This window comes from Arachis stenosperma, chromosome 1, assembly GCF_014773155.1.
Source record: "Arachis stenosperma cultivar V10309 chromosome 1, arast.V10309.gnm1.PFL2, whole genome shotgun sequence".
Lineage (NCBI taxonomy): Eukaryota > Viridiplantae > Streptophyta > Magnoliopsida > Fabales > Fabaceae > Arachis > Arachis stenosperma.
This window is the reverse complement of record NC_080377.1, coordinates 109,887,497-109,907,526: the sequence shown is the minus strand read 5'-3', so window position 1 is coordinate 109,907,526 and position 20,030 is coordinate 109,887,497. Positions and strand designations below refer to the sequence as shown.

The 20,030-nt window shown below is 37.4% G+C and overlaps 1 non-coding gene across 1 annotated transcript; it reads left to right on the top strand.

The window, feature by feature from the left end:
• Positions 1-10,703: 10,703 nt before the first annotated feature.
• On the top strand, positions 10,704-10,811 carry LOC130952698 (small nucleolar RNA R71). Its single transcript, XR_009074880.1, has one exon. It is a non-coding gene; the product is annotated as a small nucleolar RNA R71 (small nucleolar RNA).
• The last annotated feature ends 9,219 nt before the right edge of the window (positions 10,812-20,030 follow it).

Genomic DNA, 20,030 nt, shown 5'->3' with positions numbered 1-20,030 from the left:
CAGCAGCTTGGTCAGAAAGTTTCTCTAGAGCTTCCGTTGTTTTGGTTCCGTACGAAGGTAGGGAGTTTTATTTTAAAATTAACCGTTTTCAGTTTAAGAATGCCCAAAAGTATAGTAAATAATTGCAAATATGTTAGTCATTATAATGTCATTGAGTTTGGATTTCTTTGCTATGGATGGTTGGCTGTGATTGTGATTGAGTTTTTGGTTGAGAAAGTGAATGGTAATTGATTTTAGTGTTACTATATAAATGATTTTACTAGGATTGGAATCATATGTCGATTATTGAGAACCTTGTGTTTGAAAAGTGCTAATGGAAGGCTGATAAACTGTCGAGAAGTTATGAAAGTGAGGGAGCCCGTAAGGGTGGTGAAGTCGAGTTTTGAGGACGTGTTCCACCCGTATTTTTGTAAAAAAAAAAAACGAAAAAGTGATTTTGTTTTTAAATGATCTTTTATTGAAAATCCGATTTATAAGCCTATTTTAAGAAAAGGATTCTATGTTGAAAAAAATCTGGTTGCATATTTACTCATATTGAGGAAGGGATTTTGTATTCAAAGTCTAAGTTATACTATGGAGTGACTTGGGTTTGAAACTATTGGAAAGAGTTTGGAAAAATATTGGTTTGATTCAAGACCAAAGGATTTGAAGGATGTTGAATTTTATTGAAATAGAACGTAGCTTGGTTTCAAAGGAAACGATTTGATTATTGAGAATTATTTGATATTTGAAAATTGTTTGATTATTGAAAAGGATTTGATATTTGAAATGGTTGAGAGATTGTTTGGTTGGGACCCTGAAAGGGTGGCATAATCCAAATTTTAGAGGAAATGCTGCCAAATTTTTATAAAACTCTAAGATTTTATTTAAAGCATTATTTAAAAGAAAATCTGATTTAAGAATAATATTTGATTTCGATTTATTACAAAAAAAGTCTTGTTTTCAATTTGATTTATTAAGAAAATTATAATGTTTTAAATTCAATCTGTTGAGAAGGAATTTTGGTTTTAAGTTATGATTTGAGTTCGATTTGATAAGAAAGAAAAGAAGAAGAAAGAAAATAAAGGAAAGAGGGATAATTAAATGAATCTTTGCCACAGGAGAGCAGAGAACAAAGATCAAAAGAATATATTAACTAAAAAGGTCTCTGCCACAGGAAAGCAGAGGGCAAGGATAAAGAAAAAGCTTTAGGAGATTGTCTGTCACAGGAGAGCAGATGCGACTTTGTTTGGACCTTAGTGCCAAATGTATAGTGAGGACGCCCACATACTGAGAACTATTTTCCAGATGTAAGCACATTGATTTGAAAGTCACACTATATGCGGCCTAGCCGTAAGACTTATAAGCACACTGTATGCATCTGGAAAGCTATATCTGGGACTGGTGCCTGGGTAATGTCGGGAGCAGGTAGGCAACCGACACATAAGCTCATGGCCTGCTTAGGACAAACATGCATCATAATGTTTGTGCATATGCATTTAGTTGTCTTTGCTTGTATTACTTCTTAGTGATTATGCTGTTTGTCTTATTGCGACTTGCTTGTATGTTGAACTGAATCTCTTTCTTGTACCATTAGTTTGTGAATGTATTAAGGTGATTAAGAGTTGACGTACTGATTGAGAATTGATTATATGGCTGAGAGATGGTTAATGTGACTAATTTTGCAATTAAAATCTGTTTTGAGCTTAGAAATTTAAAGAAAAGTAATTAGTTATCTAAAGTAAAACTAAAAGTATTTTCAGGGATTTAATAAAAATAGTTTTATTGAGCAAAGCTAATTATTTGCATTTTATTTCATTATTTTTACAGCATTCCTATTCCCTACTAAGAACGTGTGGTTTGTTCTCACCCCAAAATCTTCCACCCTTTTAGCGACACAGGTTCAAAGACTCAGTTTGAAGCTGCGGGCAATTATTAGACTTATTTATAAGTTAAGTTTATGAGTTGAGTTGCTTTCATAGAATTCCCTCGCTTTGTTGTTTAAGTTTTTATTTTATACAGAGGGATAGCAATTGTATCTGAGTTTCATTTGAATTCTTTTGTATAATATTTATTATTAACAATAATTATGTGATTATTATTACTGGTATTCTTTGATATATGATTTTAATTAATAGAAACAAATTTTTTTGGTATTTTCTTAAAAATTGAAACGCGATATCAAACTAAAGGCTCAATATTAAATAGTAAATAAGGAAAGCAGGTTAGTAACGCCTTACTTTTGGTACGATCATGACGTACTAAAAGTTAGATCGTTACAAGCCAATAAAATTAGAAAATTAAATTTTATAATTTGAAGAAGTAAAAATATTTGGAATACAAATTAAACCACTAATTTTAAATATTTTGGCTTGAAATTGGGCCAACGGGCTAAATTGATTGAACCAGACCCATATTGGGCCCAAGGTCCAACCCATATAAGCCTCCATCAACCACTCTCCCCTTCCTTCATAGTGAAACACACTGAGGAGAGGAAGGGAAGAATCAAAACCTAACCCCAAATCACTCCGAATTTTATTTGCCCATATCTTTCATTCTGGAGCTCCAATCACCACACCGTTTATGGCCACGCTATCATCTTGCCAAGCTCTTCAATTCTATCTGAACAAAGCATTAAGGATTTCTGAATTTCCTGTCCAATTCTCCCTTTCAATCAATTCACATTTTTTGTTGTGGATATTGAGGAATTTTGTATGTTTGGTTGTTTAAGTGCAATCTAGCATTGGGTATTTATTGGGTTTCACCCCAGTCATCAGTGAGTAAGGTAAGGAACCACTAAAACCTTGTGAATTCTTGAATTAATGAACCCTAGTATTGATTTGTGGTTAATTTTATGAATTAGATTAAATTTCTTGTTGATTAGAGTTAGATTGATGAATTGGAATACTTGGAATAAAGCTTTGGTAGTTGAAACTCATTGGATTTGATTGAGAATCTTGGAAGCTTTAATTGTGGTGTTTTGAGCATGGAAAAAATCGGTCAAGGTGTGATTTCGGTTTCTTGCAGATAATATGTAATGTTATGTGAATCTTAAGCTAGTTTCCCTTAAGATAGGTTTGAATGGTTTGAATTGGTTGATTGATGTGGTTAGTGAATGAATATATCTATATGTATGAATGATCTAATTAGTGGTAAAATTATGGAATTGAGTTAGTGGGGGATTATTGATATTGAATATTGATGAGGATTGAATTGGAGTATGGTTTTGGTCATGGTTTGCTTGATAATGAATGTGATAAATGAAACAAAATTGGTTTGATTAGGCTTATAATAGTTAGAAATTGATGATTGAATGTTTGGAAGGCTTAAAAGAGGTAAGGGAGCGGTTTGGATTGATTTGAATTGTTGAATTAGTTAAAAAAAGTTTGCGTAATTGGGTAAAAGCTGAATTTTAACCAACTTTAAAGATCTATAACTTGTCCTCAAATTTTGTGAAACTTGTCTTAAATGGAACTTGGGTCTGAGTAGTTTATAACGTTTGAAGAATGGACGAAAAATAATTTTTAACAAAAAATTTATTCTCATTTGAAGTTTAGGTTAAAAGCTGAATTATGCAGAAGTTGCAGAAAATTTAGGTCATGCGTATGCATGACCCATGCGTATGCATGACCCATGCGTATGCATGACCCATGCGTATGCATGACCCATGCGTACTGATGATGCGTGTTACAGAAGGGATGGAGAGCCTTATGCGAGTCTTGTGCGGATACCATGTGTATGCACAAAAGCAAAGTCATGCGTACGCACAACTTTCATTTTAGAAATGTATTTTTTTGTGTGCGTTTCGCGTATACGCACAAAAAGGGGTCCATGCGTACACACGAGGCATGCGTATGCACGAATAAGAAATGCTATTTTTAACTATTTTTACCTATCCAGCCAACTTTTTCACCTCTGTAAATCCTGTTTAAGGTTCGGTAACTAGGTTTTAGGCTTTGTAATAAGAGCGAATATATGGAGGGAGTTAGATTGATATTAAGGGAGATTTGCGAAGTGAATAGTTGAGTTACTGAGGCATTGGTAATGATGAATGAGATATAATTGATGGTTGGTGCACGAAATTGTGATCACACTTTTCACAACTCCGCACAACTAACCAGCAAGTGCACTGGGTCGTCCAAGTAATACCTTATGTGAGTAAGGGTCGATCCCATAGAGATTGATGGCTTGAAGCAAGCTATAGTCATCTTGTAAATCTCAGTCAGGCAGATTCAAATGGTTATGAGGATTTGATAATTAAAAGATAAATAAAATGGAAAATAACATAGAGATACTTATGTAATTCATTGGTGGGAATTTCAGATAAGCGTTTGGAGATGCTTTGTTGCTTCTGACCCACTACTTTCCTATTATTTTCATCCAACCATGTGTCCTCCCTTCCATGGCAAGTTGTATGATCCTCTCAGTGAAAATGGTCCGGCTACGGTTTTTGTACGGCTAATCAATTGTCAGATTTCTCGTCTCGGATGAAAAATACCAAGCATAGCAACCGTAGGGCTAATCATCTGTCGGTTCTCACTTGTGTCAGAATAGGAACCCTTGATCCTTTTGCACACTGTAACTACGCCCAACAGTCGTGAGTTTGAAGCTCGTCATAGTCATCCCTTTCCAGATCCTACTCGGAATACCACATACAAGGTTTAGACTTTCTGGATCTCAGGAATGCTGTCTATTGGTTCTAGCCTATACCACGAAGGTTTTAATCACGAATTCAGATGCTCTATTGTTAGGAGAGACAATGCGAATCCGTGGATCAGAGACCTAAGAGAATATACTCCGGCTGTCGTCCAATGACTACGTTGAACATCATGTAGACCGCTTTGTGGTTGTCAGGCACGCGGATCTTGGTTAAGCGAGTAACGAAGATAGTGGGTGATTGTCACAGGTCACCCCCTTCATTCTGACTTAACTGAATTAAGTACGAGAGTATATCTTGGAGAAGAGGTAGGCGTGAATTGAAATAAAAACAGTAGTACTTGCATTAATTCATGAGGAACAGCAGAGCTCCTCACCTTAATCTATGAGGTGTAGAAACTCCACCGTAGAAAATACATAAGAGAAGAAGGTCTAGGCATGGCCGAATGGCCAGCCTCCCAAGAGTGATAAAAAAGATCAAAAGATATTCCAAAGATCCCAAGATAAAATACAATAGTCAAAAGTGCTATTTATAGTTTACAGAAAATGAGTAGATAGTGCAAAAATCCACTTTCGGGGCCCACTTGTGTGTGTTTGGGCTGAGCTTTGAAGCTTTCATGTGCATAGGCCATCCTTGGAGTTAAATGCCAGCTTGGATGCTAGTTTGGACATTTAACTCCAGTTCTGGTGCCAGTTCCGGCGTTTAACACCAAAAAAGGGGTCTTTGGTGGGGGTTTGGACGCCAGTTTGGGCCAATAAATCTCGGGCAAAGTATGAACTATTATACATTGCTGGAAAGCCCATGATGTCTACTTTCCAACGAAATTTAGAGTGCACCAATTGGATTTCTGTAGCTTCAGAAAATCCACTTCGAGTGTAGGAAGGTCAGAATCCAACAGCATCTGTAGTCCTTTCTCAGCCTCTGAATCAGATTTTTGCTCAGGTCCCTCAATTTCAGCCGGAAAATACCTGAAATCACAGACAAATACACAAACTCATAGTAAAGTCCAGAAATGTGATTTTTGCATAAAAACTAATAAATATATACTAAAAGTAACTAAAACATACTAGAAACTACCTAAAAAATGCCAAAAAACGTATAAATTATCCGCTCATCACAACACCAAACTTAAATTGTTGCTTGTCCCCAAGCCACTAAAAATAAAATAGGATAAAAAGAAGAGAATATACAATAAATCTCAAAATATCAATGAAGCTTATTTCTAATTAGATGAGCGGGGCTAGTAGCTTTTTGCTTCTGAACAGTTTTGGCATCTCACTTTATCCTTTGAAGTTCAAAATGATTGGCATCCATAGGAACTTAGAATTCAGATAGTGTTATTGATTCTCCTAGTTCAGTATGTTGATTCTTGAACACAGCTACTTATGAGTCTTGGCTGTGACCCTAAGCATCTTGTTTTCCAGTATTACCACCGGATACATAAATGCCACAGACACATAATTGGGTGAACCTTTTTAGATTGTGACTCAGCTTTGCTAGAGTCCCCAGTTAGAGGTACCCAGAGTTCTTAAGCACACTCTTTTTGCTTTGGATCACGACTTTAAGCACTCAGTCTCAAACTTTTCACTTGGACCTTCATGACATAAGCACATGGTTAGGGACAGCCTAATTTAGCCACTTAGGCAAGAATTTTATTCCTTTGGGCCCTCTTATCCACTGATGCTCAAAGCCTTGAATCCTCTTTACCCTTGCCTTTTCGTTTAATGGGTTACTGACTTTTTGCTCTTGCCTTTTGGTTTAAAGAGCTAATGGCTTTTTCTGCTTGCTTTTTCTTTTTCTTTCTTTATTTTTTGCCCCTTTTTTTGCAAGATTTGTCCGCAAGCTTTGTGTTTTTCACTACTTTTTCTTGCTTCAAAAATCAATTTTATAATTTTTCAAATTATCAATAACATTTCTCTTTTTTCATTATTCTTTCAAGAGCCAACAATTTTAACATTCATAAACTTCACTATAAAAAACATGCACTATTCAAGCATTCATTTAGAAAACAAAAAGTATTGCCACCACATCAAAATAATTAAACTAATTTCAAGATGGAATTCGAAATTCATGTACTTCTTGTTCTTTTGCAAATAGAAACATTTTTCTTTTAAGAAAGGTGAAGGATTCATGGAACACTCATAGCTTTAAGACATAGACACTAGACACTAATGATTATGTAATAAAGACACAAACATAGTCAACTCATAAAGCATAAAAAAATGAAAAATAGAAAAATAAGAATAAGAAAATTAAAAAACGGGTTCACCTTAGTGACAGCGGCTAGTTCTTCCTCTTGAAGATCCTGTGGAGTGCTTAAGCTCCTCAATATCTCTTCCTTGCCTTTGTTGTTCCTCCCTCATGGCTCTTTGGTCCTCTATAATTTCATGGAGGATAATGGAGTGCTCTTGGGGCTCCATCCTTAGTTGCTCCATATTGGAACTCAAATCTCCTAAAGAGGTGTTAAGTTGCTCCCAATAGTTGTGTGGAGAAAAATGCATCCCTTGAGGCATCTCAGGGATTTCTTGATGAGGGACTTCCTCATGTTCTTGTTGAGGTCCATGAGTCGGCTCTCTTGTTTGCTCCATCCTCTTTTTAGTGATGGGCTTGTCCTCTTCAATGAGGATGTCTTCCTCTATGACAATTCCAGCTGAATTGCATAGGTGACAGATGAGATGAGGAAAGACTAACCTCGCCAAAGTGAAAAGTTTGTCAGCCACCTTATATAGTTCTAGAGGTATGATCTCATGAACTTCCACTTCCTGTCCAATCATGATACTATGGATCATGATAGCCCGATCCACAGTTACTTTTGACCGATTGCTAGTGGGAATGATAGAGCGTTGGATGAACTCTAACCATCCTCTAGCCATGGGTTTGAGGTCAAGCCTTCTCAGTCGAACCGGCTTGCCTTTGAAGTCTCTATTCCATTGGGCTCCTTCAACACAGATGTGCATGAGGACTTGGTCCAACCTTTGATCAAAGTTGACCCTTTTTGTGAAAGGATGAAGATCTCCTAGCATCATTGGTAAGTTGAATGCCAACCTCACGGTTTCTGGACTGAAATCCAAGTATTTTCCCCGAACCACTGTGAGCCAATTCTATGGGTTCGGGTTCACACTTTGATCATGGTTCTTAGTGATCCATACGTTAGCATAGAACTCTTAAACCATTAAGATTCTGACTTGTTGGATGGGGTTGGTGAGAGCTTCCCAACCTCTTCCTCGAATCTCTTGTCGAATCTCTGGATATTTGCTCTTTTTGAGCATGAAGGGGACCTCGGGGATCACCTTTTTCTTGGCCACAACTTCATAGAAGTGGTCTTGATAGACCTTTGAGATGAATATCTCCATCTCCCATGACTCGGAGGTGAAAGCATATGCCTTCCCTTTCCTCTTTCTAGAGGATTCTCCAGTCTTAGGTGCCATTAATGGTTATGGAAAAACAAAAAGCAATGCTTTTTTTCACACCAAACTTAAAAGGTTTGCTCGTCCTCAAGAAAAAGAAGAAAAAAAGGAGGAGAAGAAGAAGAAATGGAGGAGATGGAGGTGTAGGAGTGGTTCGGCCAAGGGGGGTCGGAGTGTTTATGATGTGTGAAAATGAAGGAGTAAGAAGGGGTATTTATAAGGTAAGGGGGAGAGGGAATCCATGTGATAGGGGTTGGGTTTGGGAGGGAAATAGTTTGAATTTGAGTGGGTGGGGGTAGGTAAGTTGTATGATAGGAAATAGTGTATGGATGTGAGTGGTGAAGAGATTATGGGAAAGAGGGTAGGATTTGATAGGTGAATGGTGTTTGGAGAAGAGTGTTATAGAAAAGTGTGAAGAGGAATGAGAGTGAGTTAGGGTAGGTAGGGATCCTGTGGGGTCCACAGATCCTGAGGTGTCAAGGATTTCTCATCCCTGCACTTTTCTGGTGTTTAAACGCCCTCTGTGTGGCATTTCTGGCGTTAAACGCCAGGCTGATGCCCCTTTCTGGCGTTAAACGCCAGTCTGGCTGCCAGTTCTGGCGTTTAACGCTAAGAATGCTGCCATACTGGGCGTTAAACGCCCATTCTGCTACCCTTACTGGCATTTAATGCCAGCTAGACACCAGACATCCTTTTCTGGTATTAAACGCCAGTTTGGCTGCCATTTCTGGCATTTAACGCCCAGAATACTAACAGTCTGGGCGTTAAATGCCCATTTTGCTATCCTTATTGGCGTTTAAACGCCAATAAGCTCGTCCTCCAGGGTGTGCTAATTTTTTATGCTACTTTTTATTCCTCCTTTAATGCTGCAGCTATTTTTGTGACTCTACATGATCATCAACCTAAAGAAGACATATAATAACAATGGAAAATAAAATGAAAAAGTAATTAATATAGATAAATAAAATTGGGTTGCCTCCCAATAAGCGATTCTTTAATGTCAATAGCTTGACAGGAAGCTCTTACAGAGCTTCACAAATGCTCAAAGCATGGTTGTGGCCTCCCAACACCGAACTTAAAAGTTGAGTGTGGGGGCTCTGTCTGACTCTGTATTGAGAGAAGCTTTTCATGCTTCTTCTCCATGTTTACAGAAGAAGATCCTTGAGTCTTAAACACAAGATATTCCTCATTCAATTGAAGGACTAACTCTCCTCTGTCCACATCAATCACAGCCTTTGCTGTGGCTAGGAAGGGTCTTCCAAGGACGATAAATTCGTCCTCATCCTTCCTAGTGTCTAGGATTATGAAGTCAGCAGGGACATAAAGGCCTTCAACCTTCACTAAGACATCCTCTACAAGTCCATAAGCCTGTTTCATTGATTTGTCTGCCATCTCTAGTGAGATTCTTACAGCTTGTACCTCAAAGATCTTTAGTTTCTCCATTACAGAGAGTGGCATGAGGTTGATACCTGACCCTAGGTCACACAGAGCCTTTTCAAAGTTCATGGTGCCTATGGTGCAAGGTATTAAGAATTTTTCGGGATCCAGTTTCTTTTGAGGCAATGTCTGCTGAATCCATGTATTCAGTTCATTGATGAGCAATGGAGGTTCATCCTCCCAAGTCTCATTACCAAATAACTTGGCATTCAGCTTCATGATTGCTCCTAGATACTGAGTAAGTTGCTCTTCAACAGTGTCTTCGTCCTCTTCAGAGAAAGAATATTCATCAGAGCTCATGAATGACAATAGTAAGTTCAGTGGAATCTCTATGGTCTCTGTATGAGCCTCAGATTCTTCTGATTCCTCAATAGGGAACTTATTATTGGTCAGTGGATGTCCCTTGAGGTCCTCCTCACTGGGAATCACTGCCTTTTCACTCTCTCCAGGTTTGGCCATTTTGGTTTTAGTTATGGCCTTGCACTCTCTTTTGGGATTCTTTTCTGTATTGCTTGGGAGAGTACTAGGAGGAGTTTCAGTAACTCTTTTACTCAGCTGACCCACTTGTGCCTCCAAATTTCTGATGGAGGACCTTGTTTCATTCATAAAATTGAGAGTGGTCTTAGATAGATCAGAGACTATGTTTGCTAAGCCATAGAGACTCTGCTCAGAATTCTCTGTCTATTGCGGAGAAGATGATGGAAAAGGTTTGCTATTACCAAACTTATTTCTCCCACCATTATTGTTGTTGAAGCCTTGTTCAGGCTTCTGTTGATCCTTCCATGAGAAATTTGGATGATTCCTCCATGAAGGATTATAGGTGTTTCATAGGATTCTCCCATGTAATTCACCTCTTCCATTGCAGGATTCTCAGGGTCATAAGCTTCTCCTTCAGAGGAGGCTTCTTTAGCACTGTCGGATGCAGCTTACAATCCAGTCAGATTCTGAGAAATCATATTGACTTGCTGAGTCAATATTTTGTTCTGAGCCAATATGGCATTCAGAGTATCAAGCTCAAGAACTCTTTTCTTCTGAGTTATACCATTATTCACAAAATTTCTTTCAGAAGTGTACATGAACTGGTTATTTGAAACCATCTCAATGAGTTCCTGGGCTTCTGCAGGTATTTTCAGATGAAGAGATCCACCAGCAGAATGGTCCAATGACATCTTGGACAATTCATACAGACCATCATAGAATATACATATGATGCTCCATTCTGGAAGCATGTCAAAAGGACACCTTTTGGTTAATTGCTTGTATCTTTCCCAAGCTTCATAGAGGGATTCACCTTCCTTCTGTTTGAAGGTTTGGACTTCCACTCTAAGCTTGCTCATCTTCTGAGGTGGAAAGAATTTGGTCAAGAAAGCGTTGACCAACTTGTCCCAAGAGTTCAGGCTTTCTCTAGGTTGTGAGTCCAACCATGTTCTAGCTCTGTCAATTACAGCAAAGGGAAAAAGCATAAGTCTGTAGACCTCAGGATCAACCCCATTGGTCTTAACAGTATCACAGATCTGCAAGAATTCAGCTAAGAACTGATAAGGATCTTCCGATGGAAGTCCATGAAACTTGCAATTTTGCTGCATTAGAGAAACTAATTGAAGCTTAAGCTCAAAGTTGTTTGCTCCAATGGGAGGAATTGAGATGCTTCTTCCATAGAAGTTGGAAGTTGGTGCAGTATAGTCACCAAGCATCTTCCTTGCATCTCTGGCATTGTTGTTGGGTTCGGCTGCCATGTCTGCTTCTTTTTCGAAATTCTCTGTAAAGTCCTCTCCAGAGTGTTGTACTTTAGCTTCTATTAGCTTCTTCTTCAGAGTCCTTTCAGGTTCAGGATCAGCTTCAACAAGAATTTTTTTATCCTTATTTCTGCTTATATAAAAAAGAAGATAACAAAGGGAGTAGTGGAATCCTCTATGTCACAATATAGAGATTCCTTGAGGTGTCAGAGGAAAAGAAGAATAGAAGAATGAGGTAGAGAGAAAATAAGAAGAATTCGAACACAGAGGGAAAGAGAGGATTCAAATTATAAGTATAAGAGAAGTGTTAGCAAATAAATAGAAAGAGACGAGAGAGAGAGAGTATTCAAAAATTAAAACTAAAACAATTAGTTAATTAAAAAGACTTGAAAAAGTGGTTAGCGATTTTCGAAAATTGGAAGTGGAAAAGTGGTTAGGTGGTTTTGAAAAATATAAGAAATAGTAATTAGTTGAAAAAGATTTGGAAATAGTTTTGAAAAGATAAGAAGTTAGAAAAAGATTTGAAATTAAAATTTAAAAAGATATGATTGAAAAAGATATGATTTGAAAAGATATGATTGAAAAAGAAATTAAAAAGAATTGATTTTTAAAATTGATGACTTGACTAACAAGAAACTAAAAGATATGATTCTAGAATTTAAAGATTGATACTTTCTTAACAAGAAAGTAACAAACTTGAAATTTTTTAATTAAAACATTAATTGTTAGCAAGGATTTTTGAAAATGTTGAAAGATAAGATTTTAAAAGTATGAATTAAAACATGTAAATTTGAAAAAAATTGAATTGGAAATGAAATTACCTTCCTTGTGTCATCCTGGCGTTAAATGCCCAGAATGCTATCCATTCTGGCGTTTAACGCCCAGCCAGATACCCTGACTGGCGTTAAACGCCAGAAATCCTTCTTTACTGGGTGTTTTTCTAAACGCCCAGAATGCTGCCAGTTCTGGCGTTAAACGCCCAGAACGCTGCCCATTCTAGCGTTTAACGCCCAAATTGCCTCTTTACTGGCGTTTTATTGCCAGTAAGCTCTTTTTCTCTGTGATGCTTCTGCTTTATGTTCTGAATCTTCATTTCTCTGTATTATTTACTTGAAAAATATATATTTTTGACTTTTTTGAATTTTTAATAAGGAGAGAAAAACACAAAATGACTCAAAACATAAGAATTTAAGATCAAACTAATAATGCATGCAAGAACACTTTGAATGTCAAGATGAACACAAAGAACACTTTGAAGATCATGATGAACATCAAGAACATATTTTTGAAATTTTTTGAGAAAAGAAAGACATGCAAGACACCAAATTTAGAAATTTTGAATGTTTAGACACTATGAAGTCGAAAATGCATATGAAAAACAACATAAAACACAAAACAAGAAAATCATGAGATTGAACAAAGGAAATAATCAAGAACAACTTGAAGATCATAGAAGAACACAATGCATATTTTTTTTCGAAAACTTTAAGAAAATTAAAAACATGTAATTCACACCAAACTTAGGATTTGACACTAGACTCAAACAAGAAACACAAAATATTTTTATTTTTTATGATTTTATTAAATTTTTTTATATTTTTTGAAAATAAAAATAAAATTACCCAATCTAAGCAACAAGAAGAACCTTCAGTTGTCCAAACTCGAACAATCCCCGGCAACGGCGCCAAAAACTTGGTGCACGAAGTTGTGATCACACTTTTCACAACTCCGCACAACTAACCAGCAAGTGCACTGGGTCGTCCAAGTAATATCTTACGTGAGTAAGGGTTGATCCCACGGAGATTGACGGCTTGAAGCAAGCTATGGTCATCTTGTAAATCTAAGTCAGGCGGATTCAAATGGTTATGAGGATTTGATAATTAAAAGATAAATAAAACGGAAAATAACATAGAGATACTTATGTAATTCATTGGTGAGAATTTCAAATAAGCGTTTGGAGATGCTTTGTTGCTTCTGAACATCTGCTTTCCTATTGTCTTCATCCAACCATGCGTCCTCCCTTCCATGGCAAGCTGTATAATCCTCTCAGTGAAAATGGTCCGGCTACGATTTCTGTACAGCTAATCAACTGTCGGATTTCTCGTCTCGGATGAAAAATACTAGGCACAGCTACCGCAGATCTGATGAGCGGATAATTTATACGCTTTTTGGCATTGTTTTTAGGTAGTTTTCAGTAAGTTTAAGCTACTTTTAGGGATGTTTTCCTTAGTTTTTATGTTAAATTCACATTTCTGGACTTTACTATGAGTTTGTGTGTTTTTCTGTGATTTCAGGTAAATTCTGACTGAAATTGAGGGATTTGAGCAAAACTCTGAAAAAGGCTGACACAAGGACTGCTGATGCTGTTGGATTCTGACCTCCCTGCACTCGAAATGGATTTTCTGGAGCTACAGAACTCCAAATGGCGCGCTCTCAACGGCGTTGGAAAGTAGACATCCAGGGCTTTCCAGAAATATATAATAGTCCATACTTTATTCGAATAATGACGACGTAACTTGGCGTTAAACGCCAAGTTCATGCTGCTGTCTGGAGTTAAACGCCAGAAAAACGTCATGATCCGGAGTTGAACGCCCAAAACACGTCATAACTCAAAGTTCAACGCCAAGAAAAGCCTCAGCTCGTGGATTGATCAAGCTCAGCCCAAGCACACACCAAGTGGGCCCCGGAAGTGGATTTATGCATCAATTACTTACTCATGTAAACCCTAGGAGCTAGTCTAGTATATATAGGACATTTATCTATTGTATTAGACATCTTTGGTCTCAGTTTTGTTTTATTCTTCATCTTAGGAGATCATTGATCACGTTTTGGGGGCTGGCCATTCGGCCATGCCTGAACCCTTTGCTTATGTATTTTCAACGGTGGAGTTTCTGCACACCATAGATTAAGGGTGTGGAGCTCTGCTGTACCTCAAGTATCAATGAAATTCTATCTTCTTTTATTCGGTCTCTATCTTATTCTTATTCCAAGATATTCATTCGTACCCAAGAATATGATGAATGTGATGAGTTAGATAACCCTCATTATTATTCTCACTTATGAACGCGCGTGATTGACAACCACTTACGTTCTACATGCAACACAAGCTTGAATGTGTATCTCTTAGATTCCCCAACAGAATCTTCGTGGTATAAGCTAGATGGATGGCGGCATTTATGAGGATCCGGAAAGTCCAACCTTGTCTGTGGTGTTCCGAGTAGGATCCTGGGAATCCGGAAAGTCTACCTTGTCTGTGGTGTCCGAGTAGGATTCCGGTAATGAATGACTGTGACGTGCTTCAAACCTGTAACCTGCTGGGCGTAGTGACAACGCAAAAGAATCAATGGATTCTATTCCAGTAGGGGAGGGAACCAACCGGTGATTGGCCGTACTGTGACAGAGTGCGTGAGCATTAGCTTTCACTGCGAGGATGGGATGTAGCCATCAGCCATGGGTGATGCCTCCAGACTGGTTAGCTGTGCGAGTGACAGCCGCATAGGATATTTCCCCGAGAGGATTGAAAGTAGTCACAGCTGATGGTGAACCCCTATACAAAGCTTGCCATGGAAAGGAGTAAGAAGGATTGAGTAGAAGGAGTAGGAGAGCAGGCGTCCGAGAGCTCTACAGCATCTCCTTCCGCTTATCTGAAATTCCCACCAATGAATCTGCATAAGTATTTCTATCCTTTTTATTATTTATTTTCTATTTTATTGGAATCTAATTAAATATCATGTTTAAATCCGCCTGACTGAGATCTACAAGGTGACCATAGCTTGCTTCATACCAACAATCTCTGTGGATTCGACCCTTACTCACGTAAGGTTATTACTTGGACGACCCAGTACACTTGCTGGTTAGTTGAACGGAGTTGTGAATTCCACCAGAGCCATAATTAGAACATTGATCACAAATGATACAAGAATTTGAATCACAATTTCGTCCACCAAGTTTTTGGCGCCGTTGCCGGGGATTGTTCGAGTATGGACAACTGACGGTTCATCTTGTTGCTCAGATTAGGTAATTTTCTTTTCAAAAATCCTTTTTCAAAATTTTTCTTTTTATTTTTAGTTTTTCAAAACTTAATTTTCGAAAATAATTAATAAAAATACAAAAAAATTAGAAAATCAAAAAAACCAAAAATATTTTGTGTTTCTTGTTTGAATCTTGAGTCAATTTTTAAGTTTGGTGTCAGTTGCATGCTTTTAAAATTTTTTCATGCATTTTTTTCGAAAATCCCATGCATTCATAGTGTTCTTCATGATCTTCAAGTTGTTCTTGATAAGTCTTCTTGTTTGATCTTGATGATTTCTTGTTTTGTGTCTTTTCTTGTTTTTCATGTGCATTTTTGCATTCATATTTTCCATGCATTAAAGATTTCTAAGTTTGGTGTCTTGCATGTTTTCTTTGCATCAAAAAAATTTTTCAAAATTATGTTCTTGATGTTCATCATGATCTTCATAGTGTTCTTGGTGTTCATCTTGACATTCATAGCATTCTTGCATGCATCTTGTGTCTTGATCCAAAATTTTCATGTTTTGGGTCATTTTTGTGTTTTTCTTTAAAAATTTAAAAATCAAAAATATCTTTTCCTTATTTCCCTCCAAAATTTCGAAATTTTGGGTTGACTTGGTCAAAAATTTTCAAAATTAGTTATTTCTTACTAGTCAAGTCAAAATTTCAATTTTAGAAATCTTATCTTTTCAAAATCTTTTTCAAAATCATATCTTTTTCAATTTTTTTTTATTATTTTCGAAAATTTCAAAAAAAAAATATTTTTCAAATTATTTTCAAAATCTTTTTCTTATCTTTATATGTAATTTTCGAAAATTAGCTAACAATTAATGTGATTGGTTCAAAAATTTGAAGTTTGTTACTTTCTTGTTAAGAAAGGTTCAATCTTTAAGTTCTAGAATCTTATCTTGTAGTTTCTTGTTAGTTAAGTTATTTTAAAAAACTAAATCTTTTTCAAAATATCTTTATCTTAAAACTTTTATCTTATCTCTTTATCTTATTCTTTTTAAAATTTTATATTTTTCAAAATTTGATTTTAAAATATCTTATCTAACTTACTATCTTCTTATCTTTTTCAATTTTGATTTCAAATCTTTTTCAATCAACTAACTAACTTGTTGTTTGTTTCTTATCTTTTTCAAAACTACCTAACTACTTTTCCCTCCTCTATTTTCGAAAATATCTCTTCCCTTTTTCAAAAATTCTTTTTAATTAATTAATTATTTTAAATTTTAATTTTAATCTTATGTTATCTCTAATTTTCGAAAATCACTAACTCTTTTTCAAAAATTAATTTCGAATTTCTCCCCTCTTCTCTTCTTCTATTTAATTATTTAATTACTAACACTTCTCTTCACCTCTCTTCATTCATATCCTAACATCTCTGCTATCCTCACAGTTGTGTTTCTTCCATTACATTACATTCTTTGTCTCCTCCTCTTCTTCCACCCCTTTCTTCTTCTACTAACATAAAGGAATCTCTATACTGTGACATAGAGGATCCCTTTTTCTTTTCTTGTTCTCTTCTCTTTCATATGAGCAGGAACAGGGATAAAGGCACTCTTGTTGAAATTGATCCAGAACCTGAAAGGACTCTGAAGAGAAAATTAAGAGAAGCCAAATTACAACAATCCAGAAGCAACCTTTTAGAAAATTTCGAACAAGAGGAAGAGATGGCCGAAAATAATAATAATAATGCAAGGAGAATGCTTGGTGACTTCACTAAGCCAACGTCCAAGTTTGATGGAAGAAGCATCTCCATTCCTGCCATTGGAGCCAATGATTTTGAGCTTAAGCCTCAACTAGTTGCTTTAATGCAACAAAACTACAAGTTTTATGGACTTCCATCTGAAGATCCTTACCAGTTTTTAACTGAGTTCTTGCAGATATGTGACACTGTAAAGACAAATGGAGTTAATCCTGAAGTCTACAGACTCTTGCTTTTCCCTTTTGCTGTAAGAGACAGAGCTAGAGTATGGTTGGATTCACAACCCAAGGATAGCCTGGACTCATGGGATAAGCTGGTCACTGCCTTCTTGGATAAGTTCTTTCCTCCTCAAAAGCTGAGCAAGCTGAGAGTGGATGTTCAAACCTTCAAACAAAAAGATGGTGAATCCCTCTATGAAGCTTGGGAAAGATACAAGCAGCTGACCAAAAGATGTCCATCTGACATGTTTTCAGAATGGACCATATTAGATATATTCTATTATGGTCTCTCTGAATTTTCGAAAATGTCATTGGATCATTCTGCAGGTGGATCTATTCACCTGAAGAAAACGCCTGAAGAGGCTCAAGAACTCATTGACATGGTTGCAAATAACCAGTTCATGTACACTTCTAAGAGGAATTCGGTCAACAATGGCATACCTCAGAAGAAAGGAGTTCTTGAAATTGATGCTCTGAATGCCATATTGGCTCAGAACAAAATGTTGACTCAACAGGTCAACATGATCTCTCAAAATCTGAATGGATTGCAACATGCATCCAACAGTACTAGAGAGGCAGCTTCTGAAGAAGCTTATGATCCTGAGAACCCTGCCATGGCAGAGGTTAATTACTTAGGTGAACCTTATGGAAACACCTATAACTCATCATGGAGAAATCATCCTAATTTCTCCTGGAAGGATCAACAAAAACCTCAACAAGGTTTTAACAATGGTGGACGTAATAGGCTAGGCAATAGCAAGCCATATCCATCATCTTCTCAGCAACAGACAGAGAATTCTAAACAAAACAATTTTAATTTAGCAAATATAGTCTCTGATCTGTCAAAGGCCACTTTTAGTTTCATGAATGAAACAAGATCCTCTATTAGAAATCTGGAGGCACAAGTGGGCCAGCTGAGTAAGAAAGTCATTGACACTCCTCCCAGTACTCTCCCAAGTAATACAGAAGAAAATCCAAAAGGAGAGTGCAAGGCCATTGATTTAATCAAAGTGGCCGAATGCACCAAGGAGGAGGAGGACGAAAATCCCAGTGAGGAAGACCTCCTGGGACGTTCCTCAATCAAGAAGGAGTTTCCTATTAAGGATCCTGAGGAATCTGAGGCTCATCTAGAGACCATAGAGATTCCTTTAAATCTCCTTCTGCTATTCATGAGCTCTGAAGAATATTCATCCTCTGAAGAGAATGAAGATGTGACTGGAGAGCAAGTTGCTCAATACTTAGGAGCTATCATGAAGCTGAATGCCAAGCTGTTTGGTAATGAGACTTGGGAAAGTGAACCCCCCTTGCTCATTAGTGAACTAGATACTTGGATTCAGAGAACTCTACCTCAAAAGAAACAAGATCCTGGCAAGTTCTTAATACCTTGCACCATTGGCACCATGAGCTTTGAAAAAGCTCTATGTGATCTTGGGTCAGGGATAAACCTTATGCCACTCTCTGTAATGGAGAAGCTGGGAATCATTGAGGTACAACCTGCCTTGTTCTCATTGCAATTGGCAGATAAGTCCATAAGACAAGCTTATGGAATAGTAGAGGACGTGCTAATAAGGGTTGAAGGCCTTTACATCCCTACTGATTTTATAATCCTAGACACTAGGAAGGAAGATAATGAATGCATCATCCTAGGAAGACCTTTCCTAGCCACATCAGGAGCTGTGATAGATGTCAACAGAGGTGAGTTAGTCCTTCAATTGAATGGGGACTACCTTGTGTTTCAGGCACATGGCCATCCCTCTGTGACAAAAGAGAGTAAGCATGAAGAGCTTCTCTCAATTCAGAGTCAAGAAGAGCCCACACAGTCAAACTCTAAGTTTGGTGTTGTGAAGCCACAACCAAACTCTAAGTTTGGTGTCCAAACCCCATATCCAAACTCTAAGTTTGGTGTTGGGAATACCACAATTAAGTTGACCTGATCACCTTGCGGCTCCATGAGAGCCACTGTCAAGCTATTGACATTAAAGAAGCGCTTGTTGGGAGGCAACCCAATTTTATCTAATTTTATTTTATTTTGTTTCTTTGTTATTTTTGTGTTTAATTAGGTACATGATCATGAGAAGTCACGAAAAAATCAAAAAAATTAAAAATAGAGTCAAAAACAGAAGAAAAAATTTTTCACCCTGGAGGACGCACGGACCGGCGTTCAACGCCCAGAAAATGCATCTGGCTGGCGTTCAACGCCAGAACAGAGCATCTTTCTGGCGCTGAACGCCCAGAACAAGCTACATCCTGGCGTTTAACGCCAGAATGCGCACACAGAGGACAATCTGGCGCTGAACGCCAGAAACAAGCTTGAAACTGGCGTTCAACGCCAGAAATAAGCATCACATGGGCGTTTAACGCCCAGAACATGCACCAATGGGCGTTTGAACGCCAGAATGATGCATGAAGGCATGTTACATGCCTATATGGTGAAGGAATGGTATTTCTTTTCACCTCAGGACCTGTGGACCCCACAGGATCCCTACCTACCATATTCCCACCTTCCCTTTTAATCCTAATCACACTCTCTTAATCCAAATCTCATTCTCAATATCACACTTCCCAAAAACCTTCACCATTCACCTCAACTCCTCTTCCCAATTACCCCATTCACCATTCATGGACATCCCTTTTGTTTTTCATTCACCACTCACCCTTTCCCATAAACCCCACTCACCTTCAAAATTCAAAATTCTTTCCCACCCAACCCCACCCATATAGCCGAATCCTTCTCCCCTCACTCACCTCCATTTTTCTTCTTCTTCTTCTTCTCTTCTTTCTTCTTCTCTTGCTCGAGGGCGAGCAATATTTTAAGTTTGGTGTGGTAAAAGCATAGCTTTTTTGCTTTTCCATTACCATTAATGGCACCTAAGGCCA